The sequence below is a fragment of the Somniosus microcephalus genome, chromosome 10 (genome assembly GCF_052327205.1).
Source record: "Somniosus microcephalus isolate GS21.2 chromosome 10, FLI_Smic_1.0, whole genome shotgun sequence".
In the NCBI taxonomy this organism is placed as follows: Eukaryota; Metazoa; Chordata; class Chondrichthyes; order Squaliformes; family Somniosidae; genus Somniosus; species Somniosus microcephalus.
The window spans coordinates 233,530,417-233,543,421 of NC_140996.1; positions in this window are offsets into that span (position 1 = coordinate 233,530,417).

Sequence of the window (13,005 nt, forward strand, 5' to 3'; positions counted from 1 at the left end):
AATCACCCCTCAACCTCCTTTGCTCTAATGAAAACAAATCCAGCTTCTCCAACCTGTCCTTGTAGCTAAGATCCCCCATCCCTGGAACCATTCTGGTAAATCTCCTCTGCACCCTCTCAAGGGCCTTCACATCCTTCCTAAAGTGTGGTGACCAGAACTGGACGCAATACTCCAGTTGTGGCCTAACCAGCGATTTATAAAGGTTCAGCATAACTTCTCTACTTTTGTACTCAATACCTCTATTTATGAAACCCAAGATCCCATATGCTTTGCTAACCACTCTCGTATGTCCCGCCACCTTCAGGGACCTATGCACATTAACTCCCAGGTCCCTCTGTCCCTGCACACTCTTTAAAACTGTGCCATTAAGTGTATATTGCCTCTCCCTGTCCCTTCTGCCAAAATGCATCACCTCACACTTCTCTGTATTAAATTCCATCTGCCACTTGTCTGCCCATTCTGCTAGCCTTTCTATGTCCTGTTGCAGTTGATTGGTATCATCCTCACTGTTTGCCATACCCCCATATTTGGTGTTATCGGCAAATTTAGAAATTCTACTCTGTATTCCAATATCCAGGTCATTTATATGTATCAAAAAAAGCAGTGGCCCCAGCACTGACCCTTGGGGAACACCACTGTCTACCATCCTCCAGTCTGAAAAACAGCCGTTTACCACAACTCGCTGTTTTCTGTCCTTAAGCCAATTCCTTATCCAAGCTGCCACTGACCCACCTATTCCATGAGCCTCAATTTTGTTAACCAGCCTTCTATGTGGTACTTTGTCAAACGTTTTCCTAAAATCCATGTAGACAACATCCATTGCATTCCCTTCATCAATCCTCCCTGTTACTTCATCAAAAAATTCAGTTAGATTAGTCAAACACGATCTGACATTTACAAATCCGTGTTGGCTCTCCTTAATTAGCTTAAACCTCTCCAAGTGCCCGTTAATTTTTTCCTTGATTATTGTTTCTAAAACTTTACCCACCACTGGTGTTAAACTGACCGGCCCGTAGTTACTAGGATTGTCCTTACACCCTTTCTTGAACAATGGTGTCACATTTGCCACTTTCCAATCCTCAGGCACCTCCCCCACATCTAGGGAAGATTGGAAAATTATGGCAAGCCCTTCCGCTATCTCCTCCCCCAATTCCCTTAGCAACCTGGGATGCAAGCCACCTGGACCAGGCGACTTGTCCACTCTAAGCATACCCAGCCTTACTAGTACATCCTGTCTATCAATTTTCACCCCTTCCATTGCTTTTACCTTTTCCACTTTTACCGATATTTTGTCAGCATCTACCCCCTTAGTAAACACCGATACAAAGTACTCATTGAGTATTCTAGCCTTGCCCTGCGTCTCTAAACACATATCACCTTCTTTATCCCTAATAGGCCCCACCCCGCCTCTTACTACCCGCTTACTGTTTACATGCTGGCAGAAGATTTTTGGGTTCCCTTTTATGTTAACCGCCATTCTACTCTCATATTCTCTCTTTGCCAATCTTATTTTCATCTTCACTTCCCCTCTCAACTTACTGTATTTGGTCTGGTTCTCCCTTGAAGTATTATCATGACATTCATCATACACCCTCTTTTTTTGTTTCATCATCTTCTCAATCTCCCTCGTCATCCAAGAAGCCCTTGCTTTGGTTCCCTTACCTTTCCCTCTTGTTGGAATGTACCTAGCCTGTACTTGGAACATCTCCTCCTTAAAGATCACCCATTGTTCCATTTCAGTTTTTCCTGTCAGTCTTTGGTTCCATTTTACCCTGGCTAGATCCTTTCGCATCCCATTGAAGTTAGCCCTATTCCAGTTTAGAAGTTCCACTCTAGATTGTTCCTTGCTCCTCTCCATTGCTAATCTAAATCTATGATACGATGATCACTCGTACCCAAGTGTTCTCCCACAGACACTTGGTCGACCTGGCCCACTTCATTCCCCAGCACCAGATCCAGCAATGCCTCCTTCCTAGTTGGGCCAAGAACATACTGGTCAAGGAAATTCTCCTGAACACATTTCAGAAATTCCTCCCCCTCCTTTCCCTTTACCCTAGCATTATCCCAATCGATATTTGGGTAATTAAAGTCCCCCAATATCACCACTCTATAGCTCTTGCATGTCTCTGCGATTTCCCTGCAGATTTGCTCCTCTACCTCCCTCTCACTATTTGGAGGCCTGTAGAATACCCCCAATAGTGTGATCATACCCTTTTTGCTCCTCAACTCTAACCAAATGGATTCTGTCCTTGTCCCCTCAAGAACATCCTCCCTTTCCAACACTACAATGTCTTCCTTAATCAGCACTGCCACCCACCTCCCTATTTTCCTTCCCTATCTTTTCTGAACACCTTGAATATTAAGTGCCCAGTCCTCACCGTTTTTAAGCCATGTTTCCGTTATTGCCACAACATCATATTGCCACACGGCTAATTGTGCTTGTAGCTCACCAACCTTATTCACCGCACTTTGTGCATTTACGTACAGGCAATATAAACCCATTTTTGAATTTTTCATAGTCTTTCTTAGTTTGCTCCTATCTAATATAGTACTACTACTGCCTCTACTACTTTCTTCTCTAGTACTACCCAACACACTCATTCTTTTATGCACCTTATTCCTCTTTTCTACTCCTATATACTGGTGCCCATCCCCCTGCCAAGCTAGTTTAAACCCTCCCCAACAGCACTAACCAACCTCCCCACGAGAATATTGGTCCCGGCTCTGTTGAGGTGTAACCCGTCCGGCTTGTACAGGTCCCACCTTCCCCAGAAACTGTCTCAATGCCTCAGGAATCTGAAGCCTTCCCTTTGCAGGTCTTTAAAATTATGAACCAGTTTCGATAGGGTAGACGTAGAGAAGATGTTTCCACTTGTGGGGGAGACCAGAACTAGGGGCCATCAATATAAGATAGTCACTAATAAATCCAATGGGGAATTCAGGAGAAACTTCTTCACCCAGAGAGTGGTGAGAATGTGGAACTCGCTACTACAGGGAGTGGTTGAGGTGAATAGTATAGATGTATTTAAGGGGAATCTGGATAAACACATGAGGGAGAAAGGAATAGAAGGATATGCTGATGGGGTGAGATGAAGAGGGGTGGGGAGGAGGCTGGTGTGGAGTATAAACACCGGCACGGAGCAGTCGGGCCGAATGGCCTGTTTCTGTGCTGTAAATACTGTGCAATTCGATATAATCTATCTATGTTTACATTTACTCCTTTTATCATTTTAATTAATCATCGTCATAAAATATAATTTAAACAAATAGACGGGGCGGAGAACAGGGAGGCAACAGGGTCCCAGATGAGACGGGTTGTAGGGTAGAAGAAGGTGGTCAGCACAAGGGTTTGGACTCTGAAACTTATATTGGCTAGATTCAGAAGCCGAGAAAAGGACAAGGGCAGCAGGCACATGGGAACCCCATCACCTCCAAGTTCCCTTCCAAGACACACTCAACAACAACAACCTGTATTTATATAGCACCTTTAATGTAGTAAAACGTCCCAAGGTGCTTCACAGGAGCGATTATCAGACAAAATTTGACACCGAGCCACATAAGGAGATATTAGGACAGGTGACCAAAAGCTTGGTCAAAGAGGGAAGTTTTAAGGAGCATCTTAAAGGAGGAGAGAGAGGTAGAAGGGCGGAGAGGTTTAGGGAGGGAATTCCAGAGCTTAGGGCCCAGGCAGCTGAAGGCACGGCCGCCAATGGTGGAGCGATTATAATCAGGGATGTTCGAGAGGCCAGAATTGGAGGGGCGCAGAGGTCTCGGGGGGTTGTAGGGCTGGAGGAGATTACAGAGATAGGGAGGGGCGAGGCCATGGAGGGATTTGAAAACAAGGATGAGAATTTTAAAATCGAGGCGTTACTTAACCAGGAGCCAATGTAGGCCAGCGAGCACAGGGGGTGATGGGTGAACGGGACTTGGTGCGAGTTAGGACACGGGCAGCAGAGTTGAAGTTAATGGAACAGTTTGATCTATGAAGCGATAAGGTTATGTGAGAAATGGAAAGTCATTTTAATGGGCGACTTCAATCAACCAAATATAAATTGGGGAAAAACAAAGTGGCTTAGGGTCAGGGTTGGGAAATATAAAGCATGACTGCTTCATGACTCAGTGTGCCAAGCAAACTACGCAAAGGAATGCTCATCTCGATCACATATGACCCAGAAAATGTACAGGAAATGGAAATCATAGGAAACCTTGCAGAACATAAATCACAAAAATAATCAGACATTGGGAAATACCAAAGATCAAGAGCTGGGCACATAACTTCAAAAGAAATAATTTCAACAAAGTGAGAGAACAACGAAAGCAAATGAATTGGGAGAGGTTGTTCAACAGCACATCAGTAGAGAACAAGTGGAAAACCTTTAAAGGTATAATTTTGAGCATGCAAGATAAATAGTTGGCTTTTTTCCAGTTCTGACGAAAGGTCATCGACCTGAAACATTGACTCTGTTTCTCTCTCCATGGATACTGCCCTGTCCTGCTGAGTTTTCCCAGCGTTTTCTGTTGTTATTACCTTGAACTAGTGTTCACAAGCGTGACACTAATTACACTGATAGTCAAATCAAAAATGAAATTTGAATAATTGGATTGCTCTTACAAAGAGGGGAACTTGGAAGTGATTCCAATGGGGCTGTGGGTGCATAGTCCTTGAGTATATTCAAGGTTGAGATCGATAGGTTTTTGGACTCTATATGAATCAAGGGATAGGGTTGGAAAGTGGAGTGGAGGTAGAAGATCTGCCATGATCTTATTGAATAGCAGAGCAGGCTCGAGGGGCCGTATGGCCGACTCCTGCTCCTATTTCTGATGTTCTGATGTGATGGTGTTTGCTGGACATTGCTGCCCTTGTCCTTCTCAGTGCTGGAGGTTGCAGGAGAGGGAGGTGCTGTTGAAGTATTCTTGGTGAATTGTAGGAGTGCCTCTCATAGTTCGTACGTATAACAGCCACATTGTGACAGTGACAAAGTCGGGTGGATGTTGAATCTAGTATCAGGTTCACCACTCTGTCCTGGATGGTGCCGAGTTTCTCGAGTGTTGTTGCGGCTGCACAATCCAGGTGACCGGCAAGTTTCATCAAACGTCTCACTGTAGATGGTTTCTAGAATGACATAGTCTACAGTCTACAGCAGGGTTTAAGTCTCTTTGGTCAAAGAGGTAGGTTTTAAGGAGCATCTTAAAGGATGAGAGGTAGCGAGGCGGAAAGGTTTAGGGAGGGAACTCCAGAGCTCAGGGCCCAGGCAGCCGAAGGCACGGCCGCCAGTGGTGGAGCGATTAAAATCGGGGATGCTCAAGAGGCCAGAATTGGAGGAGCGCAGAGATCTCGGAGGGTTGTAGGGCTGGAGGAGGTTACAGAGATGGGGAGGAGCGAAGCCATGGAGGGATTTAGCTGCCGGTGGCCCTGTGCAGTAGTTTCACTAGGTTTGTAACTCATTCTAAGCTATACCTGGTGCTGCTTCTGGACCTTCTGCACTCCCTGTCGAGCCAGGGTTGGTCTCCTGGCTTCATGGTGTTCAATGCAGTGAGGCGGTGCAACAAAGGTTCACTTGGAATGAGAGGGCTGTCCTATGAGGAGAGATTGAGTGGAATGGGCCGATACTCTCTGGAGTTTAGAAGAATGAGAGGTGATCTCATTGAAACATATAAAATTCTTCGAGGGCTTGACAGGGTAGATGCTGGGAGGGTGACTCCCCTGGCTGGAGAGTCTAGAATGAGGGGGCATAGCCTCAGGATAAGGGGTCGGCCATTTAAGAATGAGAGTACTGCGTACAGTTTTGGTCTCCTTATTTAAGGAAGGATATACTTGCATTGGAGGCAGTTCAGAGAAGGTTCACGAGGTTGATTCCTGGGATGAAGGGGTTGACTTATGAAGAAAGGTTGAGCAGGTTGGGCCTATACTCAATGGAGTTTAGAAGAATGAGAGGGGATCTTATTGAAACATATAAGATTCTGAGGGGGCTCGACAGGGTAGATGCAGAGAGGATGTTTCCCCTCGTGGGGGAATCTAGAACTAGGGGGCACAGTCTCAGAATAAGGGGTCGCCCATTTAAAACGGAGATGAGGAGGAATTTCTTCTCTCAGAGGGTTGTGAATCTGTGGAATTCTCTTACCCAGAGAGCTGTGGAGGCTGGGTCATTGAATATATTTAAGGTGGAGATAGACAGATTTTTGAACGATAAGGGAGTCGAGGGTTATGGGGATCGGGCAGGAAAATGGAGTTGAGGCCAAGATAATAATAATTAATAATTCAACTTTATTGTCATTGCACAAGTACATGAACAACGAAATGTGATCTTGCAAGCTCCCATGACTGGGAGAAGCAAAGCCGCTGCGTTGGTGCGCGCTGCCATTCCATTTCCACCATTCCTCCTGTCCGACAATCTTCAGCCCAACGCCCGGGCCTGCTCACCAGCCGCTCCTCCTTCCGTGACCTTCTCACCAACCGCCCCTCCTCGGGGCTCCTTCCGTGACCTTCTGCACCTGGTCTTCCCTGATGGTCACCCCTCCAGGTACTAACCAGGCCTGGCTCTGCTTAGCTTCACAAGCCTTGCCAGTGACCCTGTCCCTAGTCCCAGAATCAGGTCAGCCATGATCTCATTGAATGGCGGAGCAGGCTCGAGGGGCCGAATGGCCGACTCCTGCTCCTATTTCTTATGTTCTTATGGAATGCGCTGCCTGAAAGGGCGGTGGAAGTAGATTCAATAGTAACTTTCAAAAGGGAATTGGATAAATACTTGAAAAGGAGAAATTGTGCAGGTCTCTGGGGAAAGAGCAGGGGGTGGGGGTGGGACTAATTGGAGAGCTCTTTCAAAGAGCTGGCACAGGCACGATGGGCTGAATGGCCTCCTGCGCTGTATCATTCTATGATTTTGTGGGGGGGTTTTTCCTTTTCATCTCGATCCTGAAAGTATGTCACATTTTGCTTTCACCTATAAAATGCTATTAAACCCAGTTCTCCTAAAGGGCACAAATCAAAACTGTAACCTTGATAGAGTCACGATAATGTGGTTGTTAATGGTGCTGGACTCGCTTCTTCTTCTTAGGCAGTCCCTTGGGAACCGAGGATGACTTGCTTTCACATTAAAAATGAGTTCTCAGGTGACTGATGAGTCCAATGCGGGACCTACAGTCTCTGTCACAGGTGGGGCAGACGGTGGTTGAAGGGGCGGGTGGGTGGGGTGCTTGGGTTGACGTGCGCTCCTTGCGCTTGGCTTCTGCTTGCTCCCGGCGAAGAGACTCGAGGTGTTCAGCGCCTTCCCGGATGCTTCTCCTCCACTTTGTGCAGTGTTGGGCCAGGGATTCCCAGGTGTCGGTGGGGATGTTGCACTTTTTCAAGGAGGCTTTGAGGCTGTCCTTGAAGCGTTTCCTCTGCTCACCTGGGGCTCTCTTGCCATGTCGGAGCTCCGAGTAGAGCGTTTGTTTTGGGAGTCTCGTATCGGGCATGCGGACGATGTGACCCATCCATGGGGAGCTGATCGAGCGTGGTCAAAGCTTCGATGCTGGGGATGTTGGCCTGAGCGAGAACACTGACGTTGGTGCGCCTATCCTGCCAATGGATTTGCAGGATCTTGCGGAGGCAGCGTCGATGGTACCTCTCCAGTGCTTTGAGGTGCCTGCTCTCCATGGTCCATGTCTCGGAGACATACAGCAGGGTGGGTATCACTGCTGCTCTGTAGACCATGAGCTTGGTGCCGGGTTTGAGGTCCTGGTCTTCAAACACTCTCTTCCTCAGGCGACTGAAGGCTGCACTGGCACTCTGAAGGCAGTGTTGGACTTCGTCATCAACGTCTGCCCTTGTTGACAGTAGGCTCCCAAAGTATGGAAAGCGGTCCACGTTGTCCAAGGCCTTGTCGTGGATTTTGATAATCAGGGGGCAGTACTGTGTGGCGGGGGCTGGACTTGCTATCTAGAAGTTCACTAATGTCCTTCAGGGAAGGAAGACTACCTCTCTTTCCTAGTCAGGCCTACGTGTGTGTCCTGTCCCACACTAATGTGGTTGAGCGGCACCAAGCTCATGGTCTACAGAGCAGTAGTAATACCTGCCCTGCTGTATGCCTCAGAGACCTGGACCATGTACAGCAGGCACCTCAAAGCACTGGAGAGGTACCACCAATGCTGCCTCCACAAGATCCTGCCAATGCGCACCAACGTCAGTGTTCTCACTCAGGCCAACATCCCCAGCATCGAAGCTTTGACCACGCTCGATCAGCTCCGATGGACAGGTCACATTGTCCGCATGCCCGATACGAAACTCCCAAAACAAGCGCTCTACTCGGAGCTCTGGCACGGCAAGAGAGCCCCAGGTGGGCAGAAGAAATGCTTCAAGGACCCCCTCAAAGCCTCCTTGAAAAAGTGTAACATCCCCACCGACACCTGGGAATCCCTGGCCCAAGACCGCACAAAGTGGAGAAGCATCCGGGAAGGCGCCGAATACCTCGAGTCTCTTCACCGGGAGCAAGCGGAAGCCAAGTGCAAACAGCAGAAGGAGCGCACGTTAACCCACACACCCCACCCACCCGCCCCTTCAACCACCGTCTGCCCCACCTGTGACAGAGACTGTAGGTCCCGCATTGGACTCATCAGTCACCTGAGAACTCATTTTTAATGTGGAAGCAAGTCAGCCTTGGTTCCGAGGGACTGCCTAAGAACACTAATGTGGTTGACTCTCAGTTCCCTGTGAAGTGGCCTTGCAAGCCACTCAACTTAGGGATGGACGATTAACGGTTAACTTTCCAGCATCACTCACGTCCCCCGAGATGAAAAAAAAACAGGTACTGAAGAAAGATGTTAAATCAGCTGCAGAATGTCAGGTACAGACTGGCTGATGGCTGCTTCAGTGCTGCCTTTAAACAGAGGACCCGGGTGTGGTAAACCACTGTTATACCTGCCTGTGTGGGTGTTTGTATTCCACTGTGTACATGTCTGTACATGCCTCGGCTGACTCCTCCCACGAGTCCAGGTATAAAGGTGACTGCTCCACAGTCCCTCTGTATTCTGGACTGGTCGACCACTCGAGGCACACCTTCATTCTCTTGTTAATAAAAGCCTGTTAGTTACTCGCTTAACCTCAGTCTTTTGAGTGATTGATAGCGCATCAATTTTATTAACAAGATTTTTTTATAATGGAGAAGATCCTCACACCAGCATGCCTGGACTTAGACCATCGGGAGGCGGACGCATCCACCAAGTTTGCTCACTGGCTTAGGTGCTTTGAAAGATTCCTGATCGCCTCCGCTGCAGCGGTCAAATCGGATGAGGACAAACTGGATGTCCTGACCTCCAAAGTGACTCCTGGGGAGTCGTAAACAACAACCTGGGGAATCGACCGAGGAATACCTTCAGGCACTGTCTGTGCTTGGCCGGGCCTGTGGTTGTAAGGATGTAAAGGCCGCCGTGTACACAGAGGAACTTATCCGGGACGCTTTTGTAGCGGGCCACAGGTCCAATTACACCCGACAGCGACTGTTGGAGCAGAGTGACCTCGACCTCAACAAGGCCTCTGAACTCGCACTATCATTGGACGCAGCCTACCGGGGCATGGATGCCTACTCTTCTGCACCGTGGACGCCGCGGGGAACGACAGCCTGGGACACGGTAGGACCGTCTCATAGCGCCGTGCCACCCCAGCCACATCCCAGCAACGGCCCAACGACCGCAGCAGTGTCCCAAGGCCAGAAATGCTACTTCTGTGGCCAGGCCAAACACCCCAGAGCGCGCTGCCCAACGAAAAATGCGATCTGCTCGGGCTGCGGGAAGAAGGGACACTATGCCAGCATCTGCAGGGCCAAAGCCACCCCGAACCCCAGCAGCGCCGCGTGTGGGCCGTGCGGGCCGCCATCTTGGGCCTCCCCAGCCATGTGCGAACCACCGGAACAGCAGCCATTTTGGACGCCTCCAGCCACATGGGGATCATGGACGCCGCCATCTTGGACGCCAGCCGGGACGCAGCAGGCCCCCAACACCGCCTCATCTGATACCCGCAGCGACACACCGACCCCTACGCTGGCCTCCGTTACGCTGGACCAAGCGAGACCGCACCAACTGGCCCGGTCCACAATGGACATTAAGGTAAATGGTCACGAAACAACCTGCCTTTTTGACTCTGGGAGCACGGAGAGCTTCATCCACCCCGACACGGTGCGGTGTTGCTCTCTCCCAGTCCTGCCTGCACACCAGCGGATTTCTATGGCCTCCGAGTCCCAGTCGGCGGACATTGGCGGCTACTGCGTGGTGACACTCTTAGTAGACGGGACTGTGTACGATAATTTTAAACTTCTGGTCCTGCCCCACCTCTGCGCTGCCGTTCTACTGGGGTTAGATTTTCAGTGCCACCTTAAAAGTGTTACGATGGCGTACGGTGGACCCCTCCCCCCACTCACAGTCCGCAGCCAGCAGCTTCCAAACTGCCCGCCGCGCACCAGGTGCAACCTCTCCACACTCAGAGTCACCCCCCCCCCACTGTTTGCTAACCTCACCCCCGACTGTAAGCCCATCGCCACAAAGAGCAGGCGATACAGTGCCGGGGACAGGGTTTTCATTAAAACCAAAGTGGAGCGGCTCCTGAAGGAGGGGATTATTGAGGGCAGCACCAGCCCCTGGCGAGCCCAGGTTGCGGTCGTTAAGACCGGCGAGAAGCAGCGCCTGGTCATCGACTACAGCCAGACAATAAATCGCTACACCCTGCTGGACACTTACCCACTCCCCCGCATAGCTGATATGGTCAACCAGATCGCGCAGTACCGCGTCTTCTCAACCATTGACCTGAAATCAGCGTACCACCAGCTCCCTATCTGCCCTGAGGACCGCCAGTATACTGCCTTTGAGGCAAACGGCCGCCTCTATCACTTCCTTAGGGTTCCCTTTGGCGTCACCAACGGGGTCGCCGTCTTCCAAAGGGAGATGGACCGGATGGTCGATCAAAATGCGTTGCAGGCCACTTTCCCATATCTGGACAATGTGACCATCTGCGGCCATGACTTGCAGGACCATGACGCAAACCTCGAAAAATTCCTCTGCACCGCCCAACTCCTGAACCTGACGTATAACAAGGAGAAGTGCATATTCCGCACAACCCGCCTCGCCATCCTTGGCTGTGTTGTGGAACACGGAGTCATCGGTCCCGACCCCGACCGGATGTGTCCCCTTATGGAACTCCCACTGCCCCACTGCCTCAAGGCCCTGAAGAGGTGCCTAGGGTTTTTCTCCTATTACGCCCAGTGGGTCCCCTACTATGCGGACAAGGCCCGTCCGCTGATCAAGTCCACCTCTTTTCCCTTGACGGCAGAGGCCCGCTTAGCCTTCCACCGTATCAAGGAAGACATTGCCAAAGCCACCATGCACGCAGTGGACGAATCCATCCCCTTCCAGGTGGAAAGCGACGCGTCCGACTTTGCCCTGGCCGCTACCCTTAATCAGGCGGGGAGACCCGTGGCCTTTTCACGAACCCTCCAGGGCCCGGAGACCAGACACTCCGCTGCTGAGAAGGAGGCCCAGGCTATTGTGGAGGCTGTGCGTCATTGGAGGCACTACCTGGCCGGAAAACGATTTACCCTGCTCACTGACCAGCGTTCAGTTGCTTTTATGTTTAACAACAAGCAGAGGGGCAAAATCAAAAACGACAAGATCTTGAGGTGGAGAATCGAACTTTCCACCTACAATTACGAGATCTTGTACCGGCCCGGGAAGCTCAATGAACCCCCGGATGCTCTATCGCGTGGCACCTGCGCCAGCGCGCAGATCGATAGACTGCGGGCCCTCCACAATGACCTCTGCCACCCGGGGGTCACCAGGTTCTTCCACTTCATCAAGGCCCGCAACCTGCCTTACTCCATTGAGGAGGTCAGGACCATGACCAGGAACTGCCAAGTCTGCGCTGAGTGCAAACCGCACTTTTATAGACCAGACAGGGCTCACCTGATAAAAGCCACTCGCCCCTTCGAGCGCTGATTTTAAAGGGCCTCTCCCCTCCTCCGACCGCAATGTGTACTTCCTCAACATTATTGATAAGTACTCCCGTTTCCCATTCGCCATCCCCTGCCCGGACATGACCAGTGCCACGGTCATTAAATGTCTGAACGACCTCTTCATCCTGTTCGGTTTCCCCAGCTATATCCATAGCGACCGGGGCTCATCGTTTATGAGCGATGAACTCCGCCAGTGCCTGCTCGCTAGGGGTATTGCCACAAGCAGGACCACCAGTTACAACCCCCGGGGGAACGGACAGGTGGAAAGAGAGAATGCGACAGTTTGGAAGGCCGCCCTGCTAGCCTTAAAGTCTAGGGGCCTTCCGACCTCCCGCTGGCAGGATGTGCTCCCCGATGCGCTCCACTCTATTCGGTCACTGCTCTGCACTGCCACTAACGCCACCCCTCATGAGAAAATGTTTGTCTTCCCAAGGAAGTCCACATTGGGGACATCGCTACCGCCATGGCTGACGTCCCCAGGGCCAGTCCTACTGAGAAGACACGTGAGGACTCATAAAACGGACCCCCTGGTCGAGAGGGTCGACCTCCTCCACGCCAACCCCCAGTATGCTTACATTGCGTACCCGGATGGGCGGGAGGACACAGTCTCCATACGAGACCTCGCACCCTCAGGGGCCCCAGTAACCCACTACCCACTACCACCTGCCCCCACGATCCAATATCCAACCCCAGCAGACGGCACGCCTGGGCCCCGCGACCCGCTCGACACCCACAAGGACTACACACTAGTGCCCCAGCCTACGCGGGACTCGACGCCGGAAGCTTCACTACCCCTGCCGTCGCCACGTCGATCACAGCGGCAGACAAGACCTCCGGAGAGACTCCAATACACAAACTTTTAATACACTTCACCCCGCCGGACTCATTTTTAAACAAGGGGTGAATGTGGTAAACCACGGTTATACCTGCCTGTGTGGGTGTTTGTATTCTACTGTGTACATGTCTGTACATGCCTCAGCTGACTCCTCCCACGAGTCCAGGTATAAAGGTGACTGCTCCACAGTCCCTC